This window comes from Mauremys mutica, chromosome 17, assembly GCF_020497125.1.
Source record: "Mauremys mutica isolate MM-2020 ecotype Southern chromosome 17, ASM2049712v1, whole genome shotgun sequence".
NCBI lineage: Eukaryota > Metazoa > Chordata > Testudines > Geoemydidae > Mauremys > Mauremys mutica.
In genome coordinates this window covers 24,336,928-24,357,613 of record NC_059088.1, presented here as the reverse complement: position 1 = coordinate 24,357,613, position 20,686 = coordinate 24,336,928, and the positions used below count along the sequence as shown (strand labels likewise).

At 50.8% G+C, this 20,686-nt stretch overlaps 1 long non-coding RNA gene across 1 annotated transcript; it reads left to right on the top strand.

Annotated features, from left to right (window-relative positions):
* The first annotated feature begins 542 nt into the window (after positions 1-542).
* On the top strand, positions 543-18,975 carry LOC123352016. The gene is made up of 3 exons (XR_006574082.1): positions 543-601; positions 16,351-16,788; positions 18,187-18,975. It is a non-coding gene; the product is annotated as an uncharacterized LOC123352016 (long non-coding RNA).
* The last annotated feature ends 1,711 nt before the right edge of the window (positions 18,976-20,686 follow it).

Below are 20,686 nucleotides of genomic sequence, written 5' to 3'. Positions count from 1 at the left end.
CTTATATAGATTCCTATTATCCCCCACCCCCGTCCTGATTTTTCACACTTGCTGTCTGGTCACCCTATCCTGCCTGCGCCTCTGGCTGGGAACCTGGAGGCCCTGAGAGTACGTCTGCACAGGATAAAAAACCCACGGCTGGCCTGCAAGGATGGAGGGTCCCAGAACACGGGCTCCCAGCCCAAGCCTGAATGTCTACACAGCAATTTTTAGCCCTGGAGCCAGAGTCAGCTGACGCAGGCCAGACATGGCTGTGCCGCGGGTCTTTTATCCCAGTGTAGACGCACCCTGTGAATCCTGGCTCCCAGCTCCTCAAAGTCCCAGACTCCGAGGGCTCCAGTTACCCTGTCTCTGAGGGAACCCGCCATGTGACTGTCCCGGTTCTGTCAGATGGAAGGGCCCATTGCTAGGCGCTTACCCTGCCGGCTAACGAGTGCACCTGGGCCCAATTAAGCTTCCAGACTGGCCCAGCGGCCTGACTGGCTGAGGGGATCAGCACACCTGCTCTTAAGAGCAGCAGCACGGGGGTGCTGGCTGTTTAAAATATTTGTAGCAGCTGCTGGCTTTGGCCTAGTCCTGTTCCTGCCTTCTTGGATTCCAGGTAACCTGGTTTGGCCCCTCTCAGTTCTGATTTCTGGTTCTGGCTTGGCCTTAACCCTCGGTCTTGTTTCCCTGCCCTGGATGCCTGCTCTGACCACTAGGTGAGACCCCCCTCTGCCTCCCAGCCCCTGCCTCCTAGTCAAAATGGGTGGAGAACTTTGAAATTGTTGGTGTTTGTTCCAAATGGGAATGAAACCAAGTTCTGAAATCTCAAAATCTGCCACAAAATGGAATTGCTGCTCCTTGCTCAGCTCTAATTCATGTCAGGGGGGAGTGAGTTCCATAAATGAACCTCAGTAATCCTCTGCCTCTGGTAGTTCCCCAGGTTAATAGCATGAATAGCATGTGGCCAGGAGTTCCATGGGTGGCCTATGCTGTCTCCCCATATCCAGTCATTGTTACTCTCCCCCTAGCTGCTGTCACTGCAGAGTCTGTTCCTCTTCCTGTAACACGGGATTCAGAAGAAGAGGCTGCTGAACCCTGTTGAACCCCTCGCTGTCATATTTTTAAACTGCTACTCAGCAGAAAGAGGCTGTTAAAAGTTTCCTCCTCCGCTCTCTGCAGCGAGACGTGCTGAGCTCAGCGATGCTGTAGGGTCTGTGTTTGCAAGGGCTCCGCAGAGGGCGCTTCAGGCTTGTGGTATGACAGGAACGCCTGGGAGAAGGGAACATGCTGTTCGCAGCCTCGCAGGCCGAGGCAGTGGTGCTGTGGCCGGTGAGCACGCAGCATCAGCTCCTTTGGCAAGGCAGGGGTTGGTGACGCTGGGTTGTTTACACCGTTTTGGTGAGGACTTTTACAGCGATGGGCCTGAGACGGCGAGCAGGGACGTGTAGAGATTAAAATTGCCTTGCTCTTATGCAGGGCCGCCCAGAGGACTCAGGGAGCCTGAGGCAAAGCAATTTCGGAGGCCTCTTCCATTAAAAAAAAGTTGCAATGTTATAGACTAATACCGGTATATTCTCGTGGGGGCCCCTGCAGGGCCTGGGGCAAATCGCCCCACTCTGGGCGGCCCTGCTCTTATGTAGCGTCTTCCCTCTGTACATTTCAAAGCGTTTCACAAAGGAGGGCAGTATCCTTATCTCCATTGTGCCCCAAGGGTCAGTCCTGGGGCCGGTTTTGTTCAATATCTTCATTAACGATCTGGAAGACGGCGTGGGCTGCACCCTCAGCAAGTTTGCTGATGACGCTAAACTGGTAGGAGTGGTAGATACGCTGGAGGGTAGAGATAGGATACAGAGGGACCTAGACAAATTAGAGGACTGGGCCAAAAGAAACCTGATGAGGTTCGACAAGGACAAGTGCAGAGTCCTGCACTTAGGATGGAAGAATCCCATGCACTGCTACAGACTAGGGACCGAGTGGCTAGGCAGCAGTTCTGCAGAAAAGGACCTAGGGGTTACAGGGGACGAGAAGCTGGATATGAGTCAACAGCATGACCTTGTTGCCACGAAGAATAATGGCATTTTGGGCTGTATAAGTAGGGGCATTGTCAGCAGATCGAGGGATGTGATCATTCCCCTCTATTTGACATTGGTGAGGCCTCATCTGGAGTCCTGTGTCCAGTTTTGGGCCCCACACTACAAGAAGGATGTGGAAAAATTGGAAAGAGGCCAGCGGAGGGCAACAAAAATGATTAGGGGGCTGGAGCACATGACTTATGAGGAGAGGCTGAGGGAACTGGGATTGTTTAGTCTGCAGAAGAGAAGAATGAGGGGGGATTTGATAGCTGCTTTCAACTACCTGAAAGGGGGTTCCAAAGAGGATGGATCTAGACTGTTCTCAGTGGTAGCAGATGACAGAGCAAGGAGCAATGGTCTCCAGTTGCAGTGGGGGAGGTTCAGGTTGGATATTAGGGAAAAACTTTTTCACTAGGAGGGTGGTGAAGCACTGGAATGGGTTCCCTAGGGAGGTGGTGGAATCTCCTTCCTTAGAGGTTTTTAAGGTCAGGCTTGACAAAGCCCTGGCCAGGATGATTTAGTTGGGGATTGGTCCTGCTCTGAGCAGGGGGTTGGACTAGATACCTCCTGAGGTCCCTTCCAACCCTGATATTCTATGATTGTACGGATGAGGAAACTAAGGCACGGGGCAGGGACTTGGCCACAGTCACTCAGCAAGTCGGGGGTCTGAACTGCTACCTGGAGCCAAACAGCTTTTGGGGTGTGTGAAAGCATTATTGCCTTTTTCTTCCCTGCCTTCAGCCCGTTTGCAGAGAGGGCAGCCGCTCTGTGTCCCCCAAGGTTGCTGCACCCCATTACAGAGCAGGCGCCTGCACCAGGCTCTCGCCTGGAGGCTTCACATTGGTTCTCTTTTTTTTTTTTTTTACACCCCAGGACAAAAGCCTTTCCCCTCCTCCTGGCCAGAGGCCTTGCTCTCTCCTTGCCTGTGGAAACACCAAGCCCCATCAGCCTCCTATAGACTGAATTAGGAGCAGGGTTTGTGTCGCTATCTGAAGAGCAGGAGTTTCCTGTCCTGTCGTCCTCTCCCTTTCCTCTTCCTTTGCCCAAGGTTTGTTTCAGTTCTAGGGAGGGGATTTTCCTCTGCTAGGTGGGGGCTGGGCTGAAATCACATCCTACCCAGCTTCCCCTGCTGGCCTGTTTTCTAAAGGCTCATAACCAGCAAGGAAATGTCTGCTCCTTTCCTAGAGGCCTCAAGGGCTATTTGGAAATGGATACATTTGTGGGGGAGGAGGGTGCTTGATTGTTAGCGCTTGGGGGAAGAATGTTGGCTGGACAGAGCAAAGCCCACTAACAGGCAGTATGGCCTAGCGGATAGCGTGTTGTCCTGGGGCTCTGGTCTTGTGGCTTCTGTCTCTGCTGGTGGGTGACCGTAGGGAAGTGAAGTGACTTGCCTGTGCCTCAGTTTTCCCATCTGTAAAATGGGACTGATGTCCTGTGTAAAGTGTTCTGAAATCTACTGATGAAGTGCTGTGCTATTTATTCATAGGGCAGTGGTAGTGTGATCTCCCTTCTCCCCCCACATCCCCCTCCATGCTCCATTCAATCACTGGCCTCCCCACTGAGGCTGCTGACCTGGAGATGTCAGTCCTGTGACGGTGTTTGGCCCACTTGGGTGAGCGGCGTACTTGTCACTTGGAAGCTGGGCTGAGACCACTGAACTAACTTGATAGAACAGCCATCAGCCGAGGCTGTTTGGGGAGAGGCAGGATTGCCTAGTGGTTATAGCGCTCGCCTGAGACTTAGGAAACAGGAGTTTGATTCCTTGTGTGTCAAGTGTTGTCTCTGTGCTTCTGTTCCCCCTCTGTAAATGGTGATCATATCCCTAGTCTACCTGGCAGGGGGACTGAGGCTAAATCTGTGAAGATTAAGTGCTCAGATAATCCGTGGTAGCAGCGAAGTACTGTCGATAGACCTGCCTTTGATCCAGTGACTAAGAGGTAAAAGGCTCCAGGGCCTGTTCTTACCAAGTTTAATGATTTCCAAGAAAGCCATGAACACAAATCCCTAGCGGGAGTGGGTGTGTTTATGAGCAGTCGACTCCCTCAGTCAAGCATCCCATGTTTCTCCCGTGACTGATCTCTGCTCCCCTTGCCTTTAAGAGAGGGCGTCTCTCTTCCCTTAGTGACCTGCTGCCTGCTCTGTGTGACAGAGCCTCACTGGGAAATCCTGCCTTCCCTCTCCACAGCCTTGAATGCATCCACAATTCTCAGTCCTGGGGTTGCTGGGATGGTTGTTGGGAGACCGGGGGGGGGGGGTGCTCCAGCAGCGTGGTGCATCTTTTGCCAATAGAACCTGTGGCAGCGAGGATGAGCAGATTGCAGCTGTTTGAGGGCAAAATATGCGCGTGCACAGACACTCGGCTTGCTGCCCACACTGCACACGGCTTGTAAGTGGGTCTCAATCTTCCTTACCCACCCCGTCTGGAGAGCCGGGCAGAGGTCTGGGGAAGGGATCTGATACTTGCCAGGGCCCCTAATCGCCACGGAGTGGTGGGCGAGCGGGGAAACCTGACTGCTGCCTATGAAACGTGTGCCATGCACACCAGGAATGGAGCGAGGGCATCGTGATGGACAAGTGCTTGTAAACCAAACCCACACGGGGCTGCGGCCTTATTCTGGGTCTCTTCCCGCCTGGCAAGTTGCCCTCCAACCTTTTGTATTTCCAGCATCCTGGCAGCTAATTTCAGTCTCCTTCTTGGTTGGCAGGAGCTCCTGACTCACTTTCTTTCCCACAGGATTCAGCGCCTCACTCCACCTGCTGAGAGTTAGGAGTCAGGGAGTGAAGCAGGAAAACTGGTTTTAGTTTTTTAATTGAGTTAAATTCAACAACAGAAACAGGCAAGATTCTGCCCCCAGCTGGAGAATTTCACTTCACCAGCATATTGCCCACCCCAGCAGGGCAGCTGCATGGGGGATTGACTAGCAGGTGCTCTGAGTTGGTACTGGACCAACGGAGAAGGGGCAGGAACTGCGGTCGGTGAATCAGAAAGGGGGACTCTTCCCTCTGGGTTGGGGCTGATGCCAATGCCACACAGCATTGCACTGCAGGGCGTGAGGTGGGTGGCTCAGGAGGGGGTGCTCTCCCCTCTATAGCAGTGTGGACCCCAGGGGCGCCATGCTGCCAGACGCACTGCTCTTCAGAAGTGCCATGAAATCACAAAGGATGCTGAAGGAGCAGGAAAAGGCAGAGGGGCCCATACCACCTCCTTATCAGATACGTGGCTCCGAGTGAAGGCACAAAACGCCCTATGGGGGAAAAGACTCTTGGCCGAGACTCCCTGGGCTTTAACCTCCGCGAGTCGACTGCTGGCTACGTTTCCAGGCTGCTCGCGAGCTCCATTCTCTAATGGGGAAAACCACAGCGCACCAGAGGTGGAACCTTGCCCAGATCAGTGAGAAGATTGTCAACCACCCTGAAAGAACCACGCTGCTCACGTGTTGGCCAATCAGGAATGTGGGAGCCAGCCTTCGTGCACCGGGTGCCCTCACCTGCATCGTGGGACTGGGGGCTGATGGCGAGGTCCCACCACCACCGACTCCCAAGAAGAAATCACTATTGAGGTCACTCGACGAGTCATTGCTATTAACACTCAGTGACATTTCTGACCCTTATTTTTAGGGTGACCAGATGTCCCGATTTTATAGGCACAGTCCTGATTTTGGGGGGCTTTATCTTATATGGGTGCCTATTACCCCCCCACCCCCGTCCCGATTTTTCACACTTGCTGTCTGGTCACCCTCATTTCCACCCACCTTCGCCTGCTTTTAAATCTAGCTGCCGGTACCTGGGTGGGGGGTTTTAAGAGGGGCTCATTAGGCTGGTATTGGGGTGAGGGGCTTTCTTTTATGGCTCAGTAGAGGAGATGGGGTAGGGCTAGGTGGAAAATGTTTGGTTTGTTCCCCCCTGTGGAAAATTCCAACGGAAAGAAATTCACATTTGTCAATTTTCCACAGAGATTTTTTTTTTAAGTGAAAATTTGAAGGCTGAAATTTCAGCTGAACCCTGAAATATTTGAGAACAAACATGAGAACTAGGTCAGTTTCCATGTGGGATGCACAGAGAAGCAGGAAGAACATGATCAATAGCCGTGGGGTGGACAGCTGCAGAGAGACTGAGATCTTTTTGTACCTGCCCTCTTTGCGGTTTCTTAGCTGAGGGAGGCCCCGGCCGCTCAGAATCAGAGGCGCGCGCTCCTGCTGCAAAATTCAGGCCCAGACTTTGAACACCATGGTGTGGTTTTTGGCTCGGCTGATTAGGACGACAGAGGCTGTTTGCTAAAAGCTCAGACCTGGGATCTAGCAGCAAACACCTCGAAGCTCAGAGGTGGGACTGGGTCCAGGGGGTTGATTTGGGACTAGCCCTTTTGCAACCCATCTCTATTATGATTACAATGGCACATAGAGGCCCCGACCGAATGTTGGGGACTCTTTGTGCTAGGTGCTGTACAAACACACTGTAAGAGTCATTGGCTCTTGCTTTCCCCTTCTCCGAAGAGCTTGCAGTCTAAATAGACGAGAGGCAAAGATTAGGAGGGGAAGTGTCCAACACGGGGTCACCTACCAGCTCAGTGGCAGAGGGCAGTCTCCTGTGGCCCAGGCCAGTGTGCTAGCCACTAGGCCATGCTGCCATCCTATCCTGGCTGCATCCTATCCTGTTATGACACTTAATTGTCCATAATTCTCTATAGCTCCGGGTCGTTGAGTCATTGGGGGCTGATCGTGAGCTGTGGCTACATTTCTGCCCTCTGTTTGTGAGCTCGGAGGCTACAAATAAGTGCTATTTGTCATGGTGATAAAAACATTGTGGATACCTGTGATTTTTCTTTGTCTGTATCTCTTGTGCCCATAATTTTTTTTAATAAAATCACCTGCAGCAGCAGTTCTTTGCCTGTGGGGCTTGGCCTGGCTCTGAATATTGCGACCTGGGGCGTGGGGTCGCAGCACCTGCCAGGTTTCCCGCCCACCCCCATTACGACAGGGAAAGTGACTTTGCCAAGATCACTGAGCAGATCAGTGGCAGAGATTTTTTTGATTAAAAAAATGCTGACACAGATCTGCAATCCTGCCTGTGAGTAATTAGTTCTTGCTTCCCCATCCTGCTATGCTCCTTTTTTCTGGGTTTCTGTTGCCTAATTATCCCTAGGCTATGCCAAGGCTCAGTCATAGCTAAAATCCCCTCTACTTTCAGATTTATAATAATACACCATGATGCATCACTCTCCAGTAGGCTGCTGATTCATCTGGTATCTATAACATAAACCCTCCGGCTGCATAAGTGACCTCTGAGCCGCTATTCCAGGAACAGCCTCTCTCCAGTGGGAAGTTCCAGATAATCTTGTTTGCCAAAGATTTTGAGATTATTTTTTTTTTGTAACATTGGTAGAAGGCTTTTTGGCAATCGCTCACTTCATCGAAAGATCGCCAAAGAGCTTTTCACTAGCATAACACCACCCGCGCGGTAGTTACCATGATCCTTTGTTTACAGATTGGGAAACTGAGGCACAGGGCGACTGTATGACTTGCCCCACATTTGTGGCAGAGCAGGGAATAAAACCTAGATCTCTCAGGAACTGCCAGACTGGATCAGACCTGAGGTGCCTCCAGCCTAGTGCCCCATCTCTGATACTTCAGAGGAAGGTGGAAGAGCTCTGTGGTAGCAGATGGGGAATAATCTTCCACCCTGCATAGGTCATTTCCTGATCTTTAATAGAGATTGGCTTAAACCCTGAATCTCAACCTTTAATATCCCTTCCAAAAGTTGCTGCCAGGGAGGCAGTGTAGCCTAGTGGATAGAGCACTGCATTGGGTCTGAGGGGGAGCCAGCTTCTCTTCCTGTCTCTGCCACTGGCCTGCTGGCAATTGGTGTCCCTGCTCTGTGCCTCAGTTTCCCCATCTGTACAATGGGATACAATGATACTGACCTCTTTGGTAAAGCACTGAGATCTACTGAGGAAAAGTACATGTGTGAGCTAGGAATGGTTACTATTTCAGCCCAGAGAGCCAGGCCACTCTCTTGAAGGGAATGTTGCATTGTGGGAATGTAGTTGGAGGACTGATTATACTGGTATAGGTAACATGAGTCCACAGTGCCCCTGGTGCCAGTGGAATTCTGCCTGCATGGGGCTGAAGTCCCACTGAAACAGGCAATTAGATTTTCTTTGCAATTACAGGAATCTCAGCTTTCATTTAAAAAAGTTCTCACATCAAGTGACTCCAGGAGCTGGGGTTTTAACAGAAAACACAAAATAGTACAGTACTTGGCTTGCAATAACATGGCAACAGCTGGTAGCACAGGGGGTGGAGGGGAGTGTTTTGACTATGTCATTGCACTCAGCTTATCAATACCTCAGGTGTCAAGGCTTTGGGGCAATTCTGAGGCTTTTTATTGTCGATATGCAGAAGACGTGCCCTTTGCAGAACTTTTATATCCCTAATAGGCTAGGAGGAGTCAGTGTCATGTAGTTCGTTCACCGTGAATCCTATAGGCACGCTGCAGTCCAGCCCTTTGGGTCATTATAAGTCAGGTGCTATGCTGCTAGCGTAGAGGAGGCTGCAGTAGCTGTGGTATAAACCAGGCACTTTATCATTCCCACTAAAAACCCTAGGGACTAATGAGTTGAACTGGATTCGAACCGCAACCCCTTTGAAGTACCCAGGAGGGGTTAGCGCGGGGGGCTGGGACCAACTCTATTCTATTTATATTTCAGCGTTTTTTGCAAGCCCCGACTGAGATCAGGGCCCTGAGCTCTGCACAGAGAGTGAGAGACTGTCCCTGCTCTGAAGAGTTTGAGCTAAATAGGCGGAGGGTGAGAGGGGAAACTGAGGCACAGAGCAGGGGAGGGACTTGCCCAGGGTCACCCAGCAGGTCAGTAGCGGGTGGATGGAAGCCCACTGAAAAGCAAGCACTGACCTTCAGGAGATGGCTTTTGACACTCTGCCCCTGCAGCCACCACTGCATTTCTCTGTTTATTCCTGGACCTTAGTGTGAGACACCAGGAGGAGTCCTTAGAGGAAAATGTGCCATCTGATTGTACACCACAGTCCCATGGAGGCAGAGAGGAATTTTCTTCCTGACTCTTCCAAGACAATTAATTAATTCCCTGACACGAAGGGATGAACAGCCCTTGCACTAGTTACCCTATCTCCTGGCACTGTAGATGATGCTCACGAATATCAATTTTTTTGGTGTGAGCTCGCTAAGGAATCCCCCCCACCACATCCTGCAGCAGGGAGTTCCAAAAGTTGCTCTCAATTATACCCCACAGTAGCTAGACCATAGGTTAACCTCAGTAATTTGCAGCAGTGTAAGCCACACCCACTCCATGTGGTGCTCTGTCCTTCTCTCGTGGTATCTGGGCCCCACACACAGCCTGCTGCCACCTTGGGTAACAGAGGTTGCTCTTTTAACTCGGGAAGTAGCGGTTCATGTTTTGAGATCCAGAGGGCCCAGGTTCAATCCCCACAGCTGATAATCCATCCAGGAACAGAGTGTGACAGCAACATGTTCCATAGATTGCCTTTATTAATACCCCATAGCAGCAAGTTCTGCAGGAAAACGTCAGGAATATGCTTCATCTAGAATACCCTCATGGATATGAATTCCACAGCATGATCTTGGTAATACCCTGCGGCTCTGAGTTCTATGGGTTAATCTTGGTAATACCCAGTAGCGTGGAGTTCCACAGGTTATAGCCTGCAACTGGGGATTCCCCAGGTTGTTTGTAATCCTTGAATCCATCTAATAACTGGGGTCTCTCCTTTCACTCTCCCTCCCCCCACCCCCGTTTTTGTATTATGCAGAAAGGGTAAGTGAGGGATTTTAATCACCACTGCTCCTCATGTGTTTTGCAGGCTGCTTATCTCCGCTGGCAGGTGGCCAGAGTTCTGGTTGCTATGTGTCTGTTTCAGGGCTGTGGTATTTTTTTATTCTTGCCCAATAACCCCCAGATCCATATAAGCACAGTTAACATGCAAATAGGGAGGGGACCTGTCATTGGTGACTTTCTTTAAAGTCAACAAGCGGCATGCGGCTGATGCATGGCTGATCATGTGAACAGAGGGCCCCCTCCAATCAGAGAGCGGCTGGGCTGAGCTTGCCTCGCATGTACAGATGTTGGAGAAAGATACTGAATTTTCTCTCTGCACCCAAAATGTTCTGCTTGAGGCGTCCTGCTATCTAGGGAACATCTCGTTCACTCTCGGCTCTGGAACCTCAGAGGGTGCGACCAGCAGATCTCCACAGCTAAGCAGGGACGGGTGTGGTTAGTACCTAGGGTGACCAGACAGCAAATGTGAAAAATCAGGACAGGGGGTGGGGGGTAATAGGAGCCTATATAAGAAAAAGACCCAAAAATCGAGACTGTTCCTATAAAATCAGGGCCTCTGGTTACCCAGTTAGTACCCAAGCCGGAGAGAAACCAAGGTATTGCAGGAGCTGTTGGTGACTCCAGCTGACTCCGGAGTCAGTCCTGAATCGTTGTCCAGAAGGGGACGCTGTGCTGCAGACAGTAGTACTCGGGGCTCAACAGGGGGTGCTCTTCCAACAGAGCCCGTCAAGCTTGACAATTGCTATGGTCTACGAGCAGCTTTCTGAGCCTTTTGGGGCTAATGGGCCATCTTTCCGCTGAGTCATAACACTAAGATCTCAACCCCTTAAAATCCCGTTGCCGCCTTATGCATCCGCAGCGCCGGTGTCCTGGCCAAATTCCAGTTAGGGTAACAACATTTCTGCCACCTTAAATTTGCCCAGCATTTTCAACTGGATATGGTAGATTTTGCTTCATGTCCTAGACAATCTTCTATTGTTGCTTTGCCCTGTGTTAAACAGCTGCCATATCCCATCCCAGAAGTGGCTGCATTTCACAGGTAGGTGACACGACCCCCTGTATGGTTTGCAAAGGGCTTCAGGATCCTTTGGCACAAAATGTGCTGCAGAGTTGTGGTGATTGCATGTGCCAACAGGTGGCGCCATTGTGCACCTTTCAAATTATTTTGCTTCGTGTGCGAGCAAGGTTTTAGATTGGAATAAATACTGGTGTTTGTCAGATCTTGGTTATAAAAAGTTCTGTATAAAGCTCTGATTGGAGCTATTCCTGGAGGCAGGGCTGTTCTCTGGGACCAGGCTTTGGGGTTGGGCTGAGATTCCTGGCGGAATGACTAGCCCTCCATGCTGTTTGACCACCTCTGTCCCAAGACTTGTGTGTATATATCAGTAACACTTAGGAAGTGTCCAGCGTCTGCTCACTAATTTCTCCGCCACTGAGCAGGTGATGTGCAACACCCTCAATATTTGCTACCACTTGGCAGCGCGGCGATGCTGGTGCAAGAATAGGACGTTATTGTTGGGAAAAGGGGAAATGATATTAGAACCAAGTCCAGGGCTTGCCAGAGGCAGAGGGCTACTGTCTGACACTCCCTAAATTCTCAAATAAAATGAGATGCAAGTCTTGCCACAAGATGTGAGGGGTGAGTGGGCTGGTCCTTCTCTCATTCTCCTTGTAGGGAGGGGAATTGCTTGCCTGGAAAGCATATTGTGGAGTGTCCCTGACTCGCACCGCCAGTGTCCCAGGCCTGGTTGTGTTGCGGCAGTGCTCTCGGTGAGTCTACGGCCTAGCTATGCAGAGCTCCTACCTCAGGCTATGCGCTCAGGGGACAGTGGCTGACACCTGACTGACTCATCCTGGGATTTGCGTATGTCTCAGCTTGGTGGAGCAAACAGAAACAGGTTGTGGAAATGCCAGCGCCTACCTGGGACTTCAGCATAGCGAACAATCTCTGTTCCTGCCCTGCCTTTCTTGCATCACTCGGGTTGGTGGCGGTATCTTCATTCTACCCCTGATTGCAAGAGGTGTTGAGCTTCGTTGGCCCTATGGGGTACTTAGCACCTCTCTGAAAATCCGGTGCTTCCTCTGGCACCCTCCATGCCAGGGTCTCCAAGTGCTACCTAGACACTGATGATTTGCGGGTCCCAATTCTCTCTACCGCCAGTATCTCACTTGCCCACAAGCAGAACTAGAAATCCAGGGGCCTGATTTTTCCATCCAGTGTCTTAGCCATAAGGACCACGTTCTCCTTGTTCCCAGAGCAGCCCTTACACTCAGGACCTAGCAGAGACTGGCCCTGGTTACTGGAGTATCTGAGGGCCTCATCCTCCCTGCAAAGCCCCCTTGTGAGGTAGGGCAGTGCTATCAGCGAGGAACTGAGCCACACACAGATCAAGGCACGGGGCCTCAAAGGTACTGAGGTGCTGGACTCTCAGAGAAATCAATGGGCATTAGATCCCCAAATACCTTTAAGGATCTGGGTCTAAGTGATGTGCCTAAGGTCACACAGGGAATCTGTGGCAGAGCAGAAATTGAAGCTGGGTCTCCCCCAATCTGAGGTGAGCCCTACCCCCTGGACCATGCTGTGGAGAAGCTGCAAATGGCTCCTGTGTGTGCCTCGTCATCAGCTGCCCCATGCTCTGGCCAATGAAATTCCTTTCCGAAAACTTCAGGAAAGTTCCTCTCTGCATGAAACTTTGTGGCGTTCTCTCATTCTCAGGCTCTGTGTTTATCACTTGGGGCCCTTTTTGCAATCTCAAAGCCCCTGAGTGGGTAGAAATACACCCCCACTTTCCAGAGGGGAGGGAAACTGAGGCACGGGGAAGCTAAGGTCACCCACTGAGTCAGTGACCTAGCTGGGAAGAGAACCCAGGAGGCTGGTGCGGGGCCCGCAGCGCGGTGCCCTGAACCCGTTGCACTTCAGCTACCAGGGACCGCTTCTGTTGCAGCATCTGGGCCCCTCGCCAAGGCCTGGTTCCGCTCTTGCGTGCGGCTTTCCCAAGGGGTCGGACAGACACGCACCCACTCATCCTTTCCCACAGCCGGGCTGGGCTGGGCGTTTCGCTCCATTCACCAGGGCACGCAGTGCAAGAGGATGCCGATTGGCCAGTTGGTGGGATCAGGCGCCTGCTGATTGGCCAGGGCCCTTTTTCACATGGGTGCTCACACGTCGGCCGCATGCTCTGGGCTGGTTCTTCCACCAACTTCCTCCAGCTTCTGCTCTGGATGCTGCAGTGTGCCTGAGTTGCAGGAAACAGGGGTGTTTCCCATCCCTGTCATGAGTTACAACCCAGAGGGCGGAGGAAGGGGGGGGAGAACATCTTGGAAATGCAGGCAGCTGGAGGAACTGGTTGAAAGCAATTTTAGTTGTCTTTTTCCCCACACACACACTTCCCAGGGGGACTTTGGCCGAATCAGTAGCGGGATCCCTTCTCTGAAAAGCCCCATCTACCGGCTGATCATAAACAGAGCTGAAACCCTCCCCTCGGGCTAGGGCTGCCAGTTTTGGTGGGACGTATTCCTGGCGGTTTCGTCCCGTGACATAATCTTTAATTAAAGATTAATCTTGAATTGCTGGAGACTCCAGGACAATCCTGGCAGGTTGAACTTTTACAGGGGCTGGCAGTCGAATGGAGCGGCAGCAAACACCCATTTTCCCCCCATTGGGAGACCATGTGGGTTAGGAAGCAAATGCTCCCGTTCCTAACACAGCTTGGACCCCACCCCACCCCCAACCAAGCGCTGTGCTTCGGTTTCCCCATCCCTACAACAGGGATCACCACACTGCAAAACGCTTTGGGATCTATTCATTATAGGGGCCATCTCTTCTTAGGGCTCGTTTACCCTTGGAAACGGAGCGGAACAGCTATTCTGGCATAAGTGGGTGGCTTGCACTGAAATAACTATTCCAGAAAAGCAATTTTTGGTAAGTTTCCAAGTGTAGACAAGCCTGTACCGCTGCGCCCACTCGAACAGCGGCAGGGAACTGAACTCCGAATGAGGTGCAGGACAGAAAGTGTGTAAAGCAAAGAGGAAGGGAGTGTCGTCTAGCGGGTAGAGTAGAGGACTCTTGGGTTCTGTTCCCCACTTTGCCCATGACTGGCTGCGTGACCTTGGGCAGATCAAATTGCCTCTCTGTGCCTCAGTTTCCCCCTCTGTAAAAGGGGTGTAGTACCACTCAGACACTTCATGAGGGGGCAGGTGTGGTTAGGAAGCTGCTGATTAAGGTGCTTCGAGGTCCATGCAACAAGTGCCCCATGTTATAAACACATTTCACTGAGAGATTGGAACTTCCCTGCAGTTTTTGGAAATGAATTTTGTTGGTCAGCAGGAGTGTGTAAGCTCCACACCCTTTCTCCCAGCTCCCACTCCCACACCCCTCTCCTAGAGGGGCAGACTCTAGGGGTGAGGTCTCCACGGGCCTGTTCAGGCCTTGGACTGTCTGCTGAGAGATGCCAAGGACACACTTGCCCCCGCCCCCCAGGCAGGAAAACAGACTCTGCTACCAGAGATTCCCTGCATAGCTGGCTCTGCTGGAGCAGCTCCCTTGGCAGGCACTGCAAAGCTTAGCTCCTAGGGCTGCAGAAATCCAGCTCCAGTGGGAAACTCGCTGGGCAGCAGTGAAGGAAGGGAGCCGGGCTGGCTCAGATTCTGTTTGACACAAGCCAGGGAGGTAGGAGAGGAAAATCCAGTTAAATGGGGGGCAGGCTGCCTATGTGAGGAAAAGGGTCTCAGGCCTGGTCTACACCTAAAACTCAGGCCAGCTGCGTTCCGTTGCTCAGGGGTGACCTTAGAGGTTGGCATTACAATGTCTAAGGCCCAGTATAGACATTGCAAAGTTGAGAGAGGAATTCTTCTGTCAGCCTAGCCACCGTCTCTTCCAGAGGTAGGTTTGCTGCAGTTGCTGTCTGAAGTGTCTAGGCTACATTGCTGCAGCCAACGACTTCAAGAGGCCTTTGTCTGGAGGAAAGGATGAGCAAAGGGCGGCTGAATTTGGTCCAAAATAACTCCAAAGCTATGTGCTAACCATGATGGGGATCATTTTATTCTAGCCTCAGTGGCATGCTTGATGCTTTACAGCCCAGCCAGATTCCAGTCCCAAAGGGTTGACCATCTAGGTCCACTGATCTAAGGAGTTGTGGTGAGCACACTGGAGTGGGCCTCGGGAGAACTGGGCTTAGTTCCTGGCTCTGCCACAAACTCCATGGGTGACCTTGGGCAAGTCATTTAGGGTGGGATTTTCAAAAGAACCAAAAGGCACCACAATCACTGAGCCTAAATCCTTTAGGCAACTTTGCAAATCTCACCTGCTCTGTGCCTCAGTTTCCCCATGTGTCAGATGGGGATAACAATCCTTCCTTTGTCTATTTAGTCTGTGAGCTTTTCAGGGCAGGGCCTGTCTCTCACTCAGTGTCTGTGCAGTCCCCGGCACAATGGGGCACCGATCTCGGATGTGGGCCTCTCAGTAATAGAAAATAATAGAAATAGTAATAGAAATAGTACTTTGGGTTTCTTGTACTTTCCCTCTGAAACATCTGGCACTGGACACTGCTGTTGGATGACTATGGCAAGGTTTCTCAAGGGGTGGGTCCCAACTCCAATGAGATCAGGGGGCAAAATCTTGAAAATTGTATCCCAGTCTAAAGCAAAGAGAATCCCATTCCCTGCACGCCCTTCCTCTCCAAGGTCAAGTATCCCCTGTTTATCTCTCCGCACATGCAAATCAGTTACAGCCCCTTAGAGGGAAGTGGTCTGGCCTAGCTGGTTAGCCACTGGACTGGCGGGGGAGACAGGAAACCTGCATCCTAGTCTTGGCTGTGCTGCTGGGTGACCTTAGGCAAGTCACGTTGGCTCTCTCTGCCTCAGTTTCCCCCACCCATAAAAGGGGGTAATGATACTGACTTCCTTTGTAAAGCACTTTGTGATCTATGCAGGAAAAGCACTAAGGATTATTGTTTAGCTTTCAAAGTGAATGGAAGGAGGCTGTGGAAAACAACCGGGTTTTTGTTTTTTTCAAATAAGGGGTCGCCAACCTGAAAAGGTGGAGAAATGCCAGCATAGATGGCTATGCTTTGGGCCCGCTTTGGCAATTTCTGTATTTGTACAGTGCCTAGCACCATGAGTCCTGGTTTGTGACCGGGACTCTCATTGCTACCATAATGCCAACAATGAAAATTACCCCTATGCCCCTGCACCAGGGGAAACACCAAAACCCAAAGGCTGTGAGAGCTGCTGAGCCCGCTCTGTCAGTTTCACATTTTTACGCAGACTGTCCCTTTTTGCTGGTAGATTTCCGAATGTCTTTCGATCATGCGCCACATGGTGCTGAGAGGCAAAGCATTTGAACCCCTCGGGGTGGGGGTATCAGTCAGCCCCTTGTTCTCCTGCCTCTGTGCTTCATGGCACAGGAGATGCCTGAAATGTACCCTCGGTTGTGGGTTGCTTAGTGACGCCTCGTCTGTTACTAAACAGGTGTCCAGGAATAAGCCTTGCTACCCAGTAACCCCATGCCGCAACCTGTGTTGACTGTGCTGTGAAGAGACAGGGAAAACGACACACATGCACCCTCGCACATTGCTCTTGCAATGCTCGCAAGGAAAAAGTGTGTAGGCTTGGCAACTCCCCGCCTACAGGCCCCGCTGTTGAGCAAGATGTCAAGGAGAGGACCTAGTTTTGATCCAAACCACAAGGAGGAAAAGAAAACTACTACAGTACTTAACCCCCACCCCCCTCCCCTCCAGAAGAGCATGCAGGCAGTGAGTGCTGTTCACATGCACCGCAGCTTGCACCAATCTCCTTGCAGCTGATCATCTGCCCGCCAATCCGGACAACTTCCCATCCCAGGAGCATGAGATCAGACATAATAACTGTATCTAGCAGAAAGGGAGGGGGAGGAATTCTGACTCATAGGTAACTTTGCCTTTCTATTTTTACCACCTGTCTCACTGGGGTTTTTTTTGTGTTTGTTTGTTTTGGGTTGGGTTTTTTTGTCTTCACAAATAAGATTCAGCATTAGCACTAAAGAATTAAGGGCCAGATCTTCAGCTAGATTAAACTGCCTTATTGAAGTTAGCTGAGGATCTAGTCCTGTGTTTTCTTTAATATATATATATATAATATATATATAGCAAGTGTGTGTGTGTGTGTGAGTGAGGGTTGGGGGAGACTTGCTAGAAATTGATCAGGGTTTGACACCAGAGCACCAGCTGTTCTCGGGGTTCATTTCCTTTTTGTTTTTCTCAGCTGAATCACACTGTACTAAGCACCCAAATGCTCTCAGGGTGGTGGAAGGAATAAGAGTCAAGACTCCTGGGTTCTGCTACTCTCCTGCTACAAATAACCCCCTGGAACATGCCAGACCCCTCTTTCCCCCGCCTCCAATTTGTGTTAAGAATTTGGGGCAGGGTCTGACACCCTTATTGACATTGAACTGCGCCAGTCAGTCTGCTTGATTCCACTCAATAGCCCCACAGACTCTGTCAGTGCTTGATATCCCTAAGGCTTCCACAATCAAGCCCTTCAGACTTTTGGGGGCTAGTGATTTTTGGGGGTCTAGCTTGAGACCTCTAAAAGGGGCCTGATTTTCAGAGGGCAGGCGCTCAGCACTGGCTGCAAATCAGCCCCCTTTAAAGTGCCCTAAGCAAGGTCACTGAAATAACAAACAGCATTTGAAAATCTTGATCGGTTTTTTTTTTTTTTTTGTATTTAAGTCCTGATTACTTATCACTTGTATCATGGTAGCACCTAAGAATTCCAGTCATGGACCAGAACCCGATGGTTCTTGGTGTTGTACAAACAAACACAGCTGCGCCCCGTAGATCTAAGCAGGAGACCCTAGGTGGATACAGACAAGGTAACATGAGAAAACATTTCAAAGCTTTTTTGCAATGCCCCAAGGGCCAAAACAGGAGCTTTGGCCTCCTTTTGACATTGGATGGTGACAATCCTGGGAACAGACCCGTTTCTCCACTATTTCAGTGCTAGAAATGGTTCCCTCAGGGCATGAAAAGGAATCCCATGTGTTCAGTCCACCCCGCTGTAAAACAGGGCTAATAAATATTTACCTCCCTCCTGGGGTGGCTGTGAGCTTTTATTAACCAATGACAGCAGAGAGCTTTGAGAGGCTCAGACGGGCAAATTGTTACGATTATTATAAACATCCCTTGAAGCCCTTAAGATCTCCCTTTGCACTGCTCTTTTCTGTAGCATGATGCCCAGCCAGATGGCGCATAACGGGTGCCTTGTACACCAGAGGGTCTGATTTTTGCCTTATATGGTAACAGGGTCTGATCTATTTTTTTTTTCCAGAGAGGCTGAATCTGGCCCTTACCTTACCACTTATTTGGGTGGCATCCTAGCCTGGTGCGGTGGGCTGGGTGCTGAATTTGAAGTCAAGAGACCTGCTTTCTAATCTCAGGCTGTTCTGGGCAAATGACTATCCCCATCTGTGAAATGGATGAGTCTAACCCTTAGAGGTAAAGCTGCTATATATGAGCGAAGAAAGGTGTTATGAATGCATCATGCCACCCCGTATCTTGCTTGCCTCTGGTTTCACCTCTCCCGCTGGGCATCGTTGCATTGTGTCAATACCTCGCTGATGTCCTGTGATAGGAAAGATGCTGTCTCCTGCTAGGAGTCCAGGACCACGACAAAACCCATCACGTGGGTGGAAAACTGCCCTCCTTACATGTGAGCCTCGAGCATAAAGACAATGCACTTGCCTTTTACCCAAATTGGCTTCGGGCCGGGGCGATACAGCAAAACATCTAATATTAACTACTGTCCCGGCATGCAGCATTAGGTCTTCTACCGCGTTTCAATCCCTGGCTGGGGAGTGAGCCGCTGTTCGCTAAAAGCAGACGGAGCTGCTTGAGAATGACCTTGCACAGTTGTCTAGCTGGCAAAACCTGGGGGATTAGTGATGGGCATTAGAGGTTCCTGGACGTATTTAATTTGCCTTTTTAAAAATTATTTTGTTCAAATGAAGCTAAAATTAAGACTTGAGCAGGTTCATTGCTAAATCAGTGCTAAAGGTTAGAAGGGATAATGGGGTGTGTGTGTGTGTGTGTGTGTATTACAACCCCTCCCTCCCCCAATCCTTACCCATTTTACTAACACCTTAAAAGATTAAATCTAGAAGGACTTAAAAATCTAATTTGCTTCTCACCCAGTTTATGATGCTTGTTGCTTTTTTATTTTAAAATGGATGATGACACAAGATTGGTCAGTTTCCTTTTGGAGTCCAGTCTGTTTCATTTTCTAGTATTCAAGCACTACCACAAGGTTGCAGTGTTTGGGTTTCCAGCAGTGGCCTCCTCCCTCACCCTCAAGACTCAATTTTCCTTGAATTACAGAAGGATTCATGAAACGTTTCTGTTCACATTAGGTTTTGTAAGTCTTTTGGAGGAGGTGGTGGTGGGGGGGGTTGTGTGACGTAAATTGTTGGGCTTACCCTATCTAGACAGACCAGACTGATTTGGATTAAGTATGGCCTCTGGTGCAATGTACAAGAGAGGCCAGGAAAGATGGAGGGTGAGTCAATTGCACTTAGGTGGTAGATCTGCCAACACTGTGCTGCCAAGATTATTGCTGTGAGTAGCCCCATTGGCTTCAAACCACCATGGGATGGTAACCGTGGAGCAGCTAGTTAGAAGCCTCCTTTGTTCCACATAGGCGGGATTGGAATCAAGAACCAACATGACTCTTCAGTGCCACCCCCTGAAAGGAAAAGTGGGTGAAACGAATCCATCCTAGTCTAGGGAAAATATAATGCCATCAGAGTTTCGCCCAGCCAGAAGTGTTGGCGAAATATCTCCTGCCATGTGAGCCAAGAGCGGGGAAAAGTATGCAGTTTCTCTGCCCTGGCTGCGTTCTACGTCCCCTGGTGCGTGTGACCAAGCAAAGCACAGGGCAGGGCAGAACCAGGCCCTGCCTGTTTCGGTCCTGCTGTGTGCATGTGCTCCATAAAGCTCGGACGTAGGCACCTTGCTATACGGCGTAGTCCCAGTGTCTTGACTGAAGGAGCTCTCTAAGTGGGGACCCCACAGCTGGGAGGAGAGAGTCTGTACAACAGGCTGAGTGGGGTCCCCCTGCCCCGCAGGCTGTGGAGTTTGGCTGCATCTGGTCCCTCAATTCACCTCCTTTGGGAGGCCATTCGCAGCCCCATCTCCCCCACCCCGAGCCCTGCAAACCCCAAGGCAGTGCCTTGCTTAGATTTGCCTGAGTTGCTTTTATCTCACGGCCCATCCTTTGGGTGGGGCAGCCACGTGCAAAGCAGGGAGGACGCCCTCATCCACCATAACAGGCAGCACGTGGGGGAGTCTCTTTAACTCCCCATTAGCTGTCGCACCCTGCACTTGCACAGCGGGAGAGACGCTAGGCAGCTGTCCAGCCAATGCAATATGCAAGGTCGCTGCGGTCTTGCCATCAGCGGAGACATGGACAGTCCGTTGTGGTGGATGCTGGTTGCTGCTGCTGTTTTGACGGCCCGGTCACCTTTGCCCCAGATCAGCTCTTGCAGGAGGAGCAAAGCAAGTGAAAACCAGATGAAACCCCCCTCCAGGAATAACACTTGGCTGCGAACCCCCAGGCTGGGAAAAACAAGTTCTGTGCCACATTGCACTGGCCAAGGGATTAACGCCACCTGTGCTGTTTAGCTCTGCAGAGAGCAGAGTGCTGGGGCAGCAAACACCCGCTGCTATATCAAGGCAACTGATTTTCTCAAATTTTTTCCTGAAGTGAGTCCAGAATGGCTCCCACCAGGGTCAGTTTTGGCTCCTCTGTTGTTCAATCTATATACACGTACGAC